The sequence below is a fragment of the Zingiber officinale genome, chromosome 1B (assembly GCF_018446385.1).
Source record: "Zingiber officinale cultivar Zhangliang chromosome 1B, Zo_v1.1, whole genome shotgun sequence".
Taxonomy (NCBI): Eukaryota; Viridiplantae; Streptophyta; class Magnoliopsida; order Zingiberales; family Zingiberaceae; genus Zingiber; species Zingiber officinale.
This window is the reverse complement of record NC_055986.1, coordinates 110,998,007-111,015,490: the sequence shown is the minus strand read 5'-3', so window position 1 is coordinate 111,015,490 and position 17,484 is coordinate 110,998,007.

Here is a 17,484-nt window from a genome sequence, read left to right as displayed (position 1 = left end):
CCCTTCCCGTGGCATCCTTCTCGCTAGCTACGTCTTCCGCTCGACTTCTTGTGTTCCTAAGCTCCTGTACACTTAGATACAAGGGTTAAACACTAACATAACCTAACCTGACTTGGTTGATCACATCAAACTACCACGGGGTACCAACAATATTCACCCTTTCCTCAATGATGTGAGTCACTATTTCCGGCTTCCCCTTTGCCAACTTACCCCTAACTCCATCCGGATTTTGTGTGGCTTTGTTCTTATTTATGAGTTATGTGACCTCCGTTGGACCCCTCGCCTGTTCTAGTACTTCTTTTCCCCTCGACACCCTATCAAGGGATTTTTCCGCCTCCATGCCCGCCTCAGGACCACTCTTTTCACTCCCTTACCCTCTTTGGGGCTAGAGTGGAAAGCAAAGTACTTCTTCCTTCGCTTTCCCTCTGTAGTAAACTGGCCCACTTAGCGAAGGTCCTCGCTTCCTTCATTGCCTTTCTTGGGCTATTATCACGCAGACCCTACGTTTATTGAAGCAGAGGCACAACTGGTAGGCTGGAGCTTCGACCTACGAGTACTACTGACGGAGGATGTGTTCGAAGCTTCCACATTCCCTTGGTAAGTGTTACCCTTGTCCTAACTTGCCTTTGCTTTTCTATACTGACCTTTAATTGGCTACAGCGGACACTCTTGCCAGAGCGTCTTTGATCAGTCCCCTTCCGCTAAGTGTTATGGAAATAAATCGTCAAGGGAGGACAATCCTGAGCAAGCAACGCCCCTCGTCTTCAAATCCGACCGCTCCTAGGATGGTCGCAGATAGTACTTCATCTCATCCTGTCGCCCTTCCCACGACACATCCTGGTAGCTTTATCCATGAACCTGCTCAACAAACTTCTTTTGTTCCTCTCTCTCGTTGCTCTCTTCTTTCAGAAGAGTGGTCGGACTCAGATGATCAACCACTTTCACGTCGGTCAAGGCATAAGCCTAGTGAGGTTCGCCCTGGGGCCAGGGATCCACTGTGACCCAGGTGCCCCGATCAGCGGCAACCTCTGCTCCAAAACCATAATCCTAGGGTGGTCCTTCCATTCCTTCAGAGGCTCGACTGGGGCTTGACCGAGGGAAAAACCCTGTTGTTAAGGAAGAGATCAATCTGAAGGGGGGATCCATACTAGCTGCATCGACCGGGCCTTCCTCTCCTCAACCATCCACCTTCACTCGTCCTATCCCTAGCAGGACCGCTCCCGGATCCTCCAGGTCCTAGGTGTTCCACTTTCACGCCAATATATCTTCTGAGTGGGGGATACACCATGACCCTTCTTCTTGTGCTGGTATTGCCCTGCTTTGGAGGAAACTGACAACGACCTGGAAAGGCGCTATGGACCAGACAAACTCTGTCCCAATTCATGGTCTGGTGGACTTGTTCATTGAAGATGCTACTGCAATTAGTCCTTGACTTCTTTTATTGTTCCTCCCTTCTAATTCTAATTGTAATTTCCTATAGCCAGCTCTATGCCGCGATGTTGTGCTTGAGTCAGATAGCCACGGACATGTATCAGCAGAATAAGATCTTGAAGGAGCGCATTGAAGACCGGAGTCGCATCCTCCTGACTCCTCTCCAGCCACACTTTAGCTAAAGGAGGAGGTGGCATCCTTGAGAGGGTTGAATTCTTCCCAGGAACAACTCCTTAGTGAGGCCTTACTGGAGGCCCAACAGTTAAGGGATGACAAGAAGAAACTTGAGGCCCTCCATCAATCAGCTAGTTCTAAGTATCAAGAGGAGTTGACCCTTAAGGAAAAAGCCCAGTCAGAGTTGGCTCAACAAACTACAGCCCTGGAGAACTTTAAGCTCATGCACAAGCAAGAGATGGACCATCTAACCAAGGAACTTAACGCCAAAGACGTACGTGCTCCTCATAGACCATAGAAGAGATCTGGAATCTCAAGTTATCGAGTTGGACTCTTTACGGGCAGAACTTTCTCAAGCCCGATCTACCTTGTCTCACTCAACCTAGGACTTGGAAACTTATAAGAAGGGGGAGAACGAGTGCCACTTGGTTGATCGAGTAGAGTACCTGCGCTCTCCAGAGTTTGTCTCTCAAGTAGGAGATCGCTTCGTCCGATCATTGGCATATGGAGCAGTGGGAGCAATCCAACAAGTCCAAGAGGGAGGGTACTTGCCATTCGACCCTCCTGAAGATTTCCTAGACCATCATCGGATCATTAAAGAAATGTCCGATGATGTTTTTTCAGAGCTTAAGTGACTCAGCCCATGTACTACTTCATTTTTCTGCTACCTCCCTTGCTTATAAGAGCTTGCTTCTAGCTTCTTAGTCCCCGTTCTCCATTGGGATTTTCCTACTTTCCTTAGGCTAGACCCGCGTGTGTAAGTGAGGCAGAGCTCGTGAGGCCGAGAGCCAAAAGAACTTATTATGAGAGATCTTTTAGATCTTTACCCATCTTGGCTGGAGCAGTCGGTCGGGAATTATAAGAGTTTTGTTCGAGGTTTGCACAAAGAGCGTAGTAGGACTTAACTAAGTCCTGCGTTCATGTCTTGAGGGCTTCCAGAGTGCCTCACTGAAAGAGTTAAGTTTAATCCAGGTCAGGATTACCCGACCGAGTTTTCTGTGCAAATGTCGGTAGTGATCATTCCCTGTGTCGGGATTTTCGAGCCGCAAAAATCACTTTTTGTGTTGCGAAAACCTCGAAATCCCATGCCACCGGATCCGTGCGAAGTTATAAAAACAAAATTTTCGTGTACATGTTTTCTAACTTCGATCTACTCTAGATCTACATGGTAGAGAGATTACCCTTGATGCGAAGCCCTTCGCTTATCCCGCTCGTCCAAGTTTGCCGGATCTCGAGAGTGTTCAAGTGGACACTCCTCTATACGTATCCACACGAACGATTAGGTAGAGAAAAACCAAACAAAAGGTGTGCTAGCACCTTTGAAGGTTCGGCCAAGGTGGAGGAGAGGGAGAAGAAGATGAGAGGAGGAAGAAGAAGGAGGTTACAAAACCAAAATGAAACTCACACAAGAGTAAAGTGGTTGGCCACTTCACAAAGCTTTTAAACCTCCATGGGATATCAAGAGTCAAGACTCTTGATCTCCCTCATGAGGTAGCACACACATGTGCTAGCTTTGATGATGTGGCACATCATCATTAGTCCACTTAATGTCAACTCACAAATGAGGTGGCAATGACCAAGTCAAACTTGACCTTTCATCTTCCTCTCATGTCAAATCAAACTTGACCACTTCTCTCCCATGGTTGATCAAATCTAACCATTGGTTCAAGTCAATTTTAATTTAGTGAATCTCTATTCATTGAATTAAATTGGCTCAATGAGTCTAAGTCAAAATTAGACTCATTTAGCACATGAACCAAATTGAGTCCAACTCAATTAGTTTACTTTGGATTATTCTTAATCCAATTTGGTTCATCACATGAACCTAATCCTCTTAGTTCATCAAATGAACCTAATCTCCATCTAATTGCCCTTTGTGTGTGACCCTATAGGTTCTTGTAACGTTGGCAATACTCCTAAACCCATTTAGAAGCATAAGTAATGAGCGGTATCTAGCAACACATCATTACTACCTAAGTTACAAGAATGTTGAGATCCAACATCACCTTATGACTACTAATTGTGACTCTTCACAATATGTGACAATGTCCTTCTATCCTAGACATATAGATTGATCAATGTGAGGCATAGACCGTGTCATCCTTTAATCAATCTAAATCTTGATCTCCAAGTAGACTCACTCAATCAAATGAGCTCAACATCTCATATTGACTCATTTGGGCATGGTCATGCACTTAGTGGTCTCACTCTATCAAGAATAATGATGTCACTCCCGTCATATAGGAGGGATAGATCTCATCTACATCACTCACATCCCTCCGCATAATTTGTTACATACCCAGTAATCGCCTTTATAGTCCACCCAGTTACGGGTGACCTTTGACGAAGCCAAAGTATGCAACTCATTATGTAGGGAATCATGGTAACTTTAGGTCTAAGGACTAATAGTCATACTAATAGCCACACGAGAAAGTATATGACACTCATATAACGATCCATGATACTTTCTCATGGCGGGTCATTTAGTATACATTCTCCAATGCATACTCATGTGTCAACTTGATATCTCTATATCCATGACTTGTGAGATCAAGTCATCGAGTTGACCTACATGCTAGTCTCGTCGCATTAACATTGTCCCTGAATGTTAATACTTGACTAGGAATGATTAAGAGTAATGTTCCCTATATTATCTCACTATCGATTCAACCAATCGATTGATATAGGTAAGAACTTTCTACTCAAGGACGCTATTATACTTAGTTATTTGGCACCAATATAAGTAAGTATAATAACCATAAACAAATGTCTTTATATACATCAGAAATATGATACAATGAGTCCAAACAACAATCATCAAATGATTGGCTCTAGGGCTTTAACTAACACCCTGGTCTTAGATCTTTCTCTCAAACAACTACTATTGTAAGAAATAACATCCTCAGTGTTGGTTGCTACTCAGAAAACCTAGAGGTTCCACTGTACAAAAATTTTGTACAAAGGTCTGAACCTTTTCCTAGCTACCATGTGTTCTTTTAAATTAAATTTTGGATCGCCTGCGGAACTTAACACGTTTGATCCAAAACTTAATCTATTTGTTCTTTTAGGTTTTGACTTGGATTTCCTGCGGAACTTAACACGTTCGACCCAAGTCACCTTAAGTTATTAATTCCATTAAATATTAATTTCCATAATTGGTTCCCAGTACTGACGTGGCTAGGCACATGGCCTTCTTGGATATGGGAGCAACCACCACCGACTAGACAAAACCTCTTATGGAAAGCTAATATTTAATTTCCTAAAATAACTTTAGGTTAACCGAAAAGAACAATCAAATCACAAGGAAAAGAAAAAACAAAAGAACACAACATCGAAAAACATATTTGAAATTCTAGAATCGTAAGCCTCTTGTATTTGGTATTATTTCCATAAATAACTAGTATGATGCGGAAAGAAAAATTACTAGTTATACCTTTTAGAAAGACCTCTTGATCTTCTACCGTATTCCTCTTCTAACCTCGAACGTTGTGTGGGCAACGATCTTCCGAGATGAGAAATCACCAACCACCTTCTTCTCCTCCTAGCTAGGTTCGGCCAACAATAAGAAAACTTCACCAAGGAAGAAAATCAAAACACCAACCAAGCTCCAAGAGATGCTAGCTTTCTCTCCTTCTTCTTCTTCTTCTCCAAGTAGTATCCGGCCACCACAAGAACTCCAAGAGGGATGAAGTATTCGGCCACCACAAGAGGAAGAGAGGGAGAGGATGATGGCCGGCCACAACACCAAGGAAAAGAGGGAGAGAAAATAATAGAGGTTGTGTCTCATGAAGGCACCCTCACCCCTTCTTTTATATTCCTTGGCCTAGGCAAATTAGGAAATTTAATTACAATAAAATTTCCTCAATTTCCTTGACATGATTTAATTGAGAAAAATAAAATAAAATTTCCCCAATTGAAATCTTATGGCCGGCCACATCAATGAAATCAAATTGGATAAGTTTCAATCAACAATTAAAACTTCCTAATTTGTTTCCGGAAATTTTAAAATTAAAAATTTCTCTTTAAAAATCTCTTCATGGTTGATAAAAGGAAATTTCTATAATTTTAATTTTACAACATGTGAATAATTTTTAGAGAGAAAATAAAATATCTCACCAATTTACAAATAAGGAAAGAGATCTAATCTCTTTCTTTAATTTTTTGTAGATCTTTTATAAGAGAGATATTTTAATTTAAATTCTCTTTAATAAATTATTTCTTCCACATAATAAAAATTAAAATTAAAATTCCTTTTCAATTTAATTTGGCCGGCCCCCACTAGCTTGGGTTCAAGCTAGGGTCGGCCACCCAATTTTATACCTAGGCCGGCCCTAGCTTGGCCGGCCCCCTTTGGGTGGGTATAGAAGGTGGGTATAGGTGGGTATAATACTCTATAAATAAGAGGCTACGATAGGGACCGAGAGGAGGAATTGGTTTTGGTCTCCCGATAAAATTAAGCATCCCGTGTTCGCCCCGAACACACAACTTAATTTTATCAATAATAATTCATTCCACTAGAGAACTATTATTGAACTACCGCACCAATCCCAAATTACATTTTTGGGCTCCTTCTTATTATGAGCGTGTTAGTCTCCCTGTGTTTAAGATATCGAATGTCCACTAATTAAGTGAGTTACTGACAACTCATTTAATTAATATCTAAGTCCAAGAGTAGTACCACTCAACCTTATCGTCATGTCGGACTAAGTCCACCTGCAGGGTTTAACATGACAATCCTTATTAGCTCCTCTTGGGGACATTATCAACCTAGTATCTCTAGGACACAGTTTCCTTCTATAATCAACAACACACACTATAAGTGATATCATTTCCCAACTTATCGGGCTTATTGATTCATCGAACTAAATCTCACCCATTGATAAATTAAAGAAATAAATATCAAATATATATGCTTGTTATTATATTAGGATTAAGAGCACACACTTCCATAATAACTGAGGTTTTTGTTCCTTTATAAAGTCAGTATAAAAGAAACTACCTCAAATGGTCCTACTCAATACACTCTAAGTGTACTAGTGTAATTATACAGTCAAGATAAACTGATACCTAATTACACTACGACCTTCTAATGATGTGTTCCTTTCCATTTTGGTCGTGAGCTACTGTTTATAATTTATAAGGTACTGATAACATTATCTTCTGCATGTGACACCACATGCTATGTTATCTACAATATAAATTAATTGAACAACTACAAACAAATGTAGATAATTTGACCAAATATGATTCTTTATTCAAAACAAATGTTTACAAAAGTTTAGGCTTTCAGTATACACTCCAACACTCAGACACGGTAAGGCAAGAGGTAATCAGCACTCCATGGGCGGTCCAACCTTCTACCTTGAGCGTCCTATAGGTAATAGACACCAGACGTTAGTTTCTTAATGACCTTATAAAGGTCATCCCACTGAGGTGCTAAGTTTGTTACCTCTCCTACTGGTCTGATCTTTTTCCACACTAGGTCCCCTTCTCCGAAGAAGCGGAGGATCACCCTTTTATCATAGTTCTACCGCATCCTTTGTCGGTAAGCTATCAACCGGGCGACCGTCCTCTCACGAGTTTCACTGATATGATCTAGCTCTAGCAGCCGCTGCTCAACAATCTCAGGGTCATATAGTAAATGTTAAATGGATGAAACTCTAACCTCGACCGGCACGATTGCTTCATTGCCATAGACGAGATGGAAGGGAGTAAGTCCTGTACTCTCTCGCGGAATCGTTCGATATGTCCGAAGAATGCTGGAGAACTCTTCAACCCAATTACCGCCCACATGGTCCAGCTTGACCTTCAGCCCACAAACTATCTTTCTGTTAGTGACTTCGGTTTGTCTATTGCTCTGCGGATATGCAACGGAGATGAAATCCTGGGTGATGCCAAACCCTCGACACCATTCTTGGATCCTTCGCCCTTGGAACTGTCGACCATTGTCCGAGACTAACTTGTGAGGAATTCCAAATCGGCACAAAATGTTCTTCCACAGGAACTGGATGACAATTCCTTCCGTTATCCTGGCCAGGGCTTCTGCCTCTACCAACTTAGATAAGTAATCTACCGTCACGAGTAGAAAGCGCCTCTGCTCGGGAACCTTGAGGATGTTGGTGCAACCTTAGGTCAAGGTTGACCTGGTTGACCCGACTCGAGTTGACTTGACTCGAGTTGTATTTTGATGTTTGACTTGGGAAGATTGTTGATGCAACCTTAGGTCAAGATTGACCTAGTTGAGTTGCATGTTGATGTTTGACTCTTGTGAGAGAGTTCTATTCTTGATATGGGACAAGAATAGATGTTTGGGAGATTATTGGTGCAACCGTAGGTCAAGGTTGACCTGGTTGACCTGATTCGGGAAAAAGTCCAAGTATGGAGACTTGGCAACGGAAAAGTCCAAGCAGGGAGCTTGGCACTAGAAAAGTCCAAGTATGGAGACTTGGCACGGGAAAAGTCCAAGTATGGAGACTTGGCACGGAAAGGTCCAGGGGGGGAGCTTGGCACGGGAAAAGTCCAAGCAGGGATGTTGGCACGGGAAAAGTCCAAGCAGTGAGCTTGGCACGGGGAAAAGTCCAAGTATGGATGTTAGGCATGGAAAGTCAGAGAGGGCTCGGAAGCTAGTTCTCTATGGATGGAGTTGGAAAGTCCTGGTGAGTGAAACCAGGCAAGGGAAAATCCAGATGGATCGGGATGATCGGACTTACGGTGTTGGAAAGTCCAAGTAGGTCAAGAGAGTGATCGGATACTTGGCACGAAGAGGAAAATCCAGATGGATCGGATCGATTGATGTGGAGGTAAAGTCTAAGGGGTCAAAGGATCCTGCACACGCTATGGGCTGCTAGATCAGATTACATAATCGATCGAACATGACTATCCGACTGGGCCTCTAGCTTGGTATGGAAAACTAGACTGTCGGCACCATCCTGGGCCTCCAGCTCGATTGGAGTTGGCATAGCAACCGTGGACCGACAAGCTCTTTTCATCGGTAAATAACAATTTCCCTGATCCGCGGTCAGAATCGTTCGGACCTCAAGGTCAATCGAGCTCAATTTTCCTCCACTCTGTTCTAGGAATGTGTCGAGTGAGCACCGAATTAGGTGTTGTACCCCATGGGACCGATCAGGCATCCTCCCGATCGGTCCACGACCGATCGAACTATAGCGAGACCCATACATGTCTTTTTGTACTCTTTTGAAAGTTTATGTCACTAACAACAAAGCATGTCCAGCCTACAAATCATATTTTAGAATCTTCTTGCCTGTCACATCAAATCTTTGCTTGCTCGCTTGAGGAAAAATCTTAGTGACACTTTTTGAGCTTCCCGACTGGAACAGCTGCTGCTTCATCCGGACTCCAGTCGACGAGAAAGCAAGATTGGTAGAGTGCTTGTGTATTCTTATTGTATTTCTTGCTTACTCTTTGTTCTTGTACTCTTTGTTTGCTGTTGCAAACGTTTGTGGCGAGGTTTCTCCACCCACAAGGAGTATATTGTATTAGCCGGTTCTCCGGGACTCATCCACCGACGGATTGACTGGACTCATCCACCTTACGGACACGCCGAGGAGTAGGAGCCCTAATCTCCGAACCTCGTTACATCCTCGTGTTAAGGTTTGGTTTTCTTCTCTTTCGTTTCTTTGTATTTTCCGCTGCGCTAACGAATTGTAGGAAGAAACGCGAGAGATTTGGGGTCGGCTATTCACACCCCCCTCTCTAGCCGTACGAAGGATCCTAACAAGTGGTATCAGAGCGAGGACGCTCTTCGTCGGATCAACACCCGTGGGAGCAAAGCTAGAGATGGATCAATTCGGAGAAGACATCACGATTCCACCCTTCTACAACGACAACTTCACATATTGGAAGGTAAGGATGATGTATTTTCTTAGGACTAATATGTTGAACTGGTTTTGTGTACAAGAAGGGTTTTCTCCTCCAATGGATAAAGAAGGAGAGCCTCTAGAGAAGAACAAGTGGACGAAGGAACAAGTCCACCAATCCACGATCAACAATGAGGTAACTAAAACAATTGAATTTTCATTACCTACTAATATTTTGTGTAAGATAGGTAAATACAACAATGCCAAGGAATTGTGGGATAACTTGGCCAAGTACCATGAGGAGAGCTCCACTTCAAGCCATGAAGAGGAGCCTAGTGAGCCAAGTAGCTCACATCATGGAGGGAGCGAATTGGGAGTTGAGGGCTACTCAACATCCAAGGAAGAAGAGGAGGAGAGTTCCTCTTGCTCAAGTTCGGAGCAAGAAGAGGAAGTTTCCACCTCCGGAAGGGTTGAAGAAGAAAGCTCATCTCCATCCACAACCCTAGGTAACTCAAACACTGTGATTTCAAGCAAATTACACATAATGTGTTTTGAGTGTAGGAAACATGGGCACTACAAGAGTAAGTGTCCAAGGAGGGTTAGGAAGACTCCACCGGCACCAAAAGTCAAGGGAGCCGGAGTCCCAACACGCAAAGGCAAGAAGCACGTGGTGTGCTTTCAATGCAAGCAAAGGGGACATTATCGGAGTCAATGTCCAAGGAGGAGGCAACCTCACAAGGGCAAGAGACCGGGCACATCGATAGGGGGAGCTAAGGCAAACCCTAAGGTACCTTTTAAGGCACACTATTGCAATTCAAATAAGAAACATGCTAGTAGTTTTATTGCTATTGCAAATAATGATGAGCATGTTAACACTAGAAATCAACACATGTGCTTAGGTGCTAAACATGTTAGCCTAGGTAAGGATAACACTAGAAATACCAACCCTAGGTTTAACGCTTCTAAAATTAAGGAAAACCTAGGTAGAAATCCCAAGAAGACTAGACACATGCCTAGGAATATCTCAAGAGAAAATGACAAATTAAAACTTGAGGTATTAGAGAGGGAAAATCAAGTCTTGAGGTCAAGACTTGATAATTTAGAAAAGGCTCTTAAAAACATGGAGAAGTCATCTCTAGGGTTTAAGGGTCAAAAACCAATGTCCAAGGACAAAAAGGGTTTGGGTCACAAACCTAAGTCCCAAATGGTCAAGCCCACTTATCACAATGTTCCATTCGATTATGGAACAAAACCTAGGGCTAGGAAGACCATTACCAAGGTTACAAGGGGAGTCACCCCTATAGTTGACCTTGATGAGACCCAAATGACCAAGGCTTCAAAGCCTAAGAGGGTCATTAGGAGGGTTTCTAGGGAAGTTATCCCTAGTGAATATTTAGTGAACCCAATGAGCTCAAGTAGGTATTGGGTTCCTAGGAGCATTTTCTCTACCCCATAGATGGGTTAGAGAGTGTCAACTCCAATAAGGAGGGTAGTTAACCCAACTTTGAGGAAATTGACACTCAAGGAGCATTTTCAAGGTTTTGATAACCTTTGAAAATGAAATAGAATTATTATTTACTCCTTGAAGAGTAAATTGTGCCATATTTGAAAAATATCGATTTTAATCTTATTTGGCACAATCTTAGAAAACCTAGAGAAATACCATAATTGGGATTTTGGTTTTCTCTTAGGGACATATGGGCAATCTAGGGTTAGATTTTAAGTTAGCTAAGGCTAAGGATACTTAGATAGGGAATTTAGGTATTTTATTTGTGCTAACTTACCATGATTGGTTGCCATATGCCATGTCATGACATCATATTTAATTTATGATCATTTGAAATGTCATGATAATGCTTAGGTTATTTATATGTCATGCTTTAGTTAAAATTCAAACTTTATGCCATGACATCATGACATTGGCACATGTTTTTACTTATGATATCATTATATGCCATGTCATCATCTCTTGCATTATAATCAATAAAATTGATTTAAGGACAAACATATAATTTGATATTGAGATCAAATTGATGTTTAGAAAATGCATGAGAACTTAGCCTAAGTTGACCTTAATCCATATCTCACATCAAATTGACTTGAATGTGGTTTGATACACCTTAGATGTGTGTGAGATATTAGGATCATGAGTTAGGATCAAGGTGCATAGTTTTTTGTACCTAGATGAGCCTAATTCAAGAAAAGGAGGATCATAGGGAAAGCTTGTGTACAAGTCATGTACATCTAGCCCTAAGATTATGGTCCCAAATTCAGATGATTTTAAAAGCATTTTAAAATTGATTTGAAAAACCTTGATGAAGCTTTCCTAGTGATAGCATTCATCATTGGACTTTGTGATACAAAATTGACTTAACTTTGAACTATTTCAAAGTTTTCGAATTTTGTATCAAGATTTGAAAATAGAAACTATTTTCATAGAAAACTATTTTTCCATGATAGTGTATGTTATGAGGAATGTATCCTCAAAGTTTCGTAATTTTTGGAATTTTCTTGAATTTATTAGGAGTTTCTGAATTTCCGGAAGGGGAAATCAGAAATTCTGATTTCAGTGTCTGGATCGGTCCGGGGACCGATCCAGGGAATCTCTGATCGGTCTGCGGACCGATCCAGAGTGTTGTGGATCGGTCTGCAGACCGATCCAGTAAGATCCAGAAAGCTTGATGCGATCTGGTGAAGGACGGATCGGTCTGGGGACCGATCCAGGGGGCTTCTGATCGGTCTGGGGACCGATTAGGGCGTGCCGAATTTCTGATTTTTCAGCTGGTGTCTGAAATTTCAGTTATGGAAGTGGTGTTTTTGGATTTCTAAAGGTTTGGAACTCTCTAAGACATTGTTGGTGCAATGGTCAAGGGGGAGTTGACCCTGAGGGGGAGTTTTACCTAATTGTCAAGGGGGAGTTGACTTTTAGGGGGAGTTTTTACTCCAAAAGACTTTTAAGGATTAGTGATATGAGATTATCACTAAGTTGATTGTTGAGTTTAGTATCAAGGAGGAAATTAAGAGCTTCAAATGAAAGGTATGGGACTTTCATTAGGAAGAAACTCTTGACCTTGATACCCTCCTTGTTCTTTTTGATGTGTGTCAAAAAAAGGGGAGAGTGTTCATTGGAGAATTATCAGAAAACCCAAGCTAGGTTATCGGGTTAACCTAAGCTAAGGGAAGAATGTCAAGGAATATTCGAGGAAGAACATTGGAATACTTTTTGATGTGTGTCAAAAAGGGGGAGAATTATTGGAGAACCCAAGTTAGGTTATCGGGTTAACCTAAGGGGAGAATGTCCAGAGAATGTTCAAGGAAAGAACATTGGACATTGGAAGATGGTTGGAAAACCTAAGTTAGGTTATCGGATTAACCTAACTTGATTATGGTTTTGTCAAACATCAAAAAGGGGGAGATTGTTGGTGCAACCTTAGGTCAAGGTTGACCTGGTTGACCCGACTCGAGTTGACTTGACTCGAGTTGTATTTTGATGTTTGACTTGGGAAGATTGTTGATGCAACCTTAGGTCAAGATTGACCTAGTTGAGTTGCATGTTGATGTTTGACTCTTGTGAGAGAGTTCTATTCTTGATATGGGACAAGAATAGATGTTTGGGAGATTATTGGTGCAACCGTAGGTCAAGGTTGACTGGTTGACTGATTCGGAAAAGTCCAAGTATGGAGACTTGGCAACGGAAAAGTCCAAGCAGGAGCTTGGCACTAGAAAAGTCCAAGTATGGAGACTTGGCAGGGAAAAGTCCAAGTATGGAGACTTGGCATCGAAAAGTCCAAGCAGGAGCTTGGCACGAGGGAAAGTCCTAACTGGATGTTAGGCGTTTGGAAAGTCCTGAGTGAGGTGAGGCAAGGGAAAGTCCTAACTGGGATGTTAGGCAAGATGGAAAGTCCTGGAGTGAAGCCAGGCAGGGGAAAGTCCTAACTGGATGTTAGGCGGTTGGAAAGTCATGGTGAGTGAAACCTGGTAAGGAAAATCCAGATGGATCGGGATGATCGGACTTCGTGTTGGAAAGTCCAAGTAGGTCAAGAGAGTGATCGGATACTTGGCACGAAGAGGAAAATCCAGATGGATGATCGGACGTCTGGTGTGGAAAGTCTAAGTGGGTCAAAGGGATTGACCGACACTTAGCGGGAGTGCTAGCAGTCAAGGGAGTGACCGGATGCTAGGTATGATATACCAACAGTCAAGGTTGACCGGATGTTGGTGAAGCCTTAGGTTTAGGGTCGAGAAGTTTGGATCGGTCCGTGACCGATCCAGTTGATATCGGTTGCCTCGATCGGTCCGGGTGACCGATCGTAATCGATCGTAGACGCAACGATCGAGCGGAGAAAGAGCTCCCGATCGGTCCCGGACCGATCAGTGTATGCTCGATCGGTCTCCACGACCGATCAAGAGACGAGTGCGATTCTCCGCGTGAGAGAGTGAGGTGGATCGGTCCGGGGACCGATCAGACAGAGCTCGATCGGTCCACGCATCGATCGAGTACGCATGTATGTTCGCAGACCGCCGATCGGTCCGGGACCGATCGAGCTCGATCGCGACACCGATCGGCCCGCATCGATCAGGTTCTAGCTGCATTGCAACGCCAGTTTTCTCGCCTTCTTCGCAGTATAAAAGGATCGAGGCATCTTCGTGCGACAACTCTTCTTCCTCCTTCCTGTTAACTGCTGTGCTTGAGTTTTGTTGAGCTCGTCCAAAGCTTCGCGTGAGCTTCCGACTGGAACAGCTGCTGCTGATTTGCTTGTTGCATCATCCAGTCAACGAGAAAGCAAGATTGGTAGAGTGCTTGTGTATTCTTATTGTATTTCTTGCTTACTCTTTGTTCTTGTACTCTTTGTTTGCTGTTGCAAACGTTTGTGGCGAGGTTTCTCCACCCACAAGGAGTATATTGTATTAGCCGGTTCTCCGGGGACTCATCCACCGACGGATTGACTGGACTCGTCCACCTTACGGACACGCCGAGGAGTAGGAGCCCTAATCTCCGAACCTCGTTACATCCTCGTGTTAAGGTTTGGTTTTCTTCTCTTTCGTTTCTTTGTATTTTCCGCTGCGCTAACGAATTGTAGGAAGAAACGCGAGAGATTTGGGGTCGGCTATTCACACCCCCTCTCTAGCCGTACGAAGGATCCTAACAGAGGAAAGGTCCCACGATGTCCATACCTCATTGGTCAAAGGGACAAGAGACTATTGAGGTCTTCAAAATCTCAATCGGCCGGTGGATCAGGTTTTGGTGCTTTTGGAAAGAGAGGCAAGTGTCCACCAACCGTTGAGCATCCCTCTACAAAGTAGGTCAAAAATACTCGGCCAGGAGTACTTTTCAAGCTAGTATCCTTCCTCCTACATGACTCCATAACATCGCTGGTGAACTTCTTGCAGGGCATACTCCGCTTCGTCCGGGCCTAGGCATTTGAGCAGTGGTCGAGATAATGTCCGCTTGTATAATTGATCCCCGATGAGTGTGTATGCATAAGCTCTCTTCCTAATCGATCTGGCTTCTTCAACATCGACCGACAAAACTCCTTGTTGAAGATAAATGATCATTGGCGCTCTCCAGTCAATTGATTCATCCAAATTGTTCTACAGGTCAATCGGAGCTATCAGGAAGCTCTGGGCTATTGACTTATCCAAACCCAAGTAGTCAAAGAACTAGCCATTTTAGCTAGTTCATTTACTCTCTGGTTGTCCGCTTAGGGAATCTTGGTCACTGTAACTTCCTTGAAGTCCTCTTTCATTTTCTCATATGCTTCTCTGTATAGCTACAGCTTCTCATTGTTGACATCAAAGTTATTAGCCATTTGCTGAGCCACCAGCTGAGAATCTGAATAAACGATTACTTGGGTTGCTCCTACATGTCGAACTATCTGCAATCCAGCCAGTAGTGCCTTATACTCCGCCTCATTGTTGGTAGCTCTGAAGTTTAGCCGGACAGATAGTTGCATAATATCTTCTTGAGGGGATATAAGGAGTATCCCCACTCTGCTTCCTTGCTGAGTGGATGACCCATCGACATATATTCTCCATGTTTCCTTAGCATCACCTTGATGGATTTCTGTTAGGAAGTTGGCCAGGGCTTGTGCTTTGATTGTTGTTCGGGGGCTGATACTGTTGGATTGTAGCGTTCGCTAGAGGGGGTGAATAGTGATTAAAAACAAATCGTAGCGAGTACGCAGCGAAAATAGAAAGCAATGCTAACACAGACCAATTTTACTTGGCCCGGAGCCTTTGTCGACTCCTACTCCAAGGCCCGCACTCGTTGAGTGCTTTCATTGGGCAATCACTAATAGTTCGTAAATAGAATTACAATATCAAGTACAAGCACTATTAAAAGATAATATCGATAACAATAAGAAAGAACACTTAGCTTGAATCGCAGGTTGTCGGAAGAGCTTCGCAGCGTCGCAAGAGCACAGCAAAGCAGGGAGTAGAAGATCTTGTTCTCTGAGTTGTTGTTAGAGCTCCGCCTTTGACCCTCCTTATATAGAAGGCTCGGGCGCCTGGAACCTTCAGGGTGCCTCGACCATGACGTAGACAACCCAACCAGGAGGCTCCACGTGGCCACGACCTGAAGATGATAGAATTTGCCTCCGAGCGCCCAGGTACCTCCCGGGTGCCTGGACCCAAGTTTCCAGCAAACTCCTTCCTGCAAGAAAAACATTAGTCCGAGGCAATTGTACCCTGCAACACAGATTGTTAGCACAATTTTATAGATAAGAGAAATAGTAATTAGATTCCGTCTCTCCGAGACCGAAATCTAGTCAAGATCTCGACTTAGAGTTCCGAGATGGTTCTAAGTCGGATCGGCGCCTAAGTTCTCTTCCCGGGAACGCGTCCTCACAGTCACTCCCCTCCAGTGACATACCTCCACTTATCTGCGAGACGTCCAGTCAGCCCTTCGGCCCGTCTGGGCTTCGTGCCAGCTATCCGGTCAGCCCGTCGACCTAGCTAGACTTCGTGCCAAACGTCTGATCAGCCCGTCGACCCGTTTGGACTTCGTGCCATTTATCCGGTCGGCCCGTCGACCTAGCTGGGTTTCGTGCCAGACATCCGGTCATCCCGTTAACCTGTCTGGACTTCTCCTGCACACTCGGTCAGAGTGTTAGATCAACATCAAAATTAACTTAACTTATTTTGTCATTCATCAAAACCTGGGTTCGACCGTTAGCGTTAACCGCACCAACAGATACTGTATATCATATTCACCCAACTCGGTTGTCCATTTGATGAGGCGGTCGGCTATCTTCATGTTGGTAAGAGCCTTCCCCATGATGTTATTGGTCCGGACAATAATTGGGTGTGCCAAGAAGTAAGGTCTTAAGCGGCGAGCCATAAGGATCAATCTGTAAACCAACTTCTCTAGGGTCATGTATCGAGACTCGACCCCTTTCAATAGGTGGCTGAAGAAATACACTGGTCGTTGTACATTGTCCTGTTCTTTTACCAACATTGCCCCACGGCCTCAGGGGTAGCTGACAGATATACCCAGAGCGGCTCTCCGGCAACATGTTTAAATAATGAAGGCAAAGTCTTCAGGTGTTACTTCAGTTCCTCAAAAGCCTTACTGCACTCCTCATCTCACTGAAACTTAGTAGCCCTTCTGAGTACCTTGAAAAAAGGAAGCACTCGATCAGCGGATCAGGATATGAACCTGGAGAGTGTCGTAATCCTGCCCACCAGCTTCTGTGCTTTTTTCAGATTCCTAGGCGCCTACATGTCTTGAAGGGCCTGAACCTTCTCCAGGTTGGCTTCAATTCTGTGCTCAGTAACAAGGTTCCCCAGGAATTTTTCCTCTCGGGCTCCGAATAGGCACTTTAGTAGGTTTAACTTTAAGTCATACTGCCGCAGCGTACCACAGGTTTCTTCCACATTGACGATAAGCTTTGTTGCTACAGTAGACTTGATGAGAATGTCGTCTACATAAACTTCCATGTTTCACCCAATCTACTCTGGGAAGATCTTGTCCATCGTCCACTAATGAATAGCTCCTGCGTTGCGTAGACCTAATAACATAACTGTATAATAGAAAGTGTCATCGGCTATGCTGAAG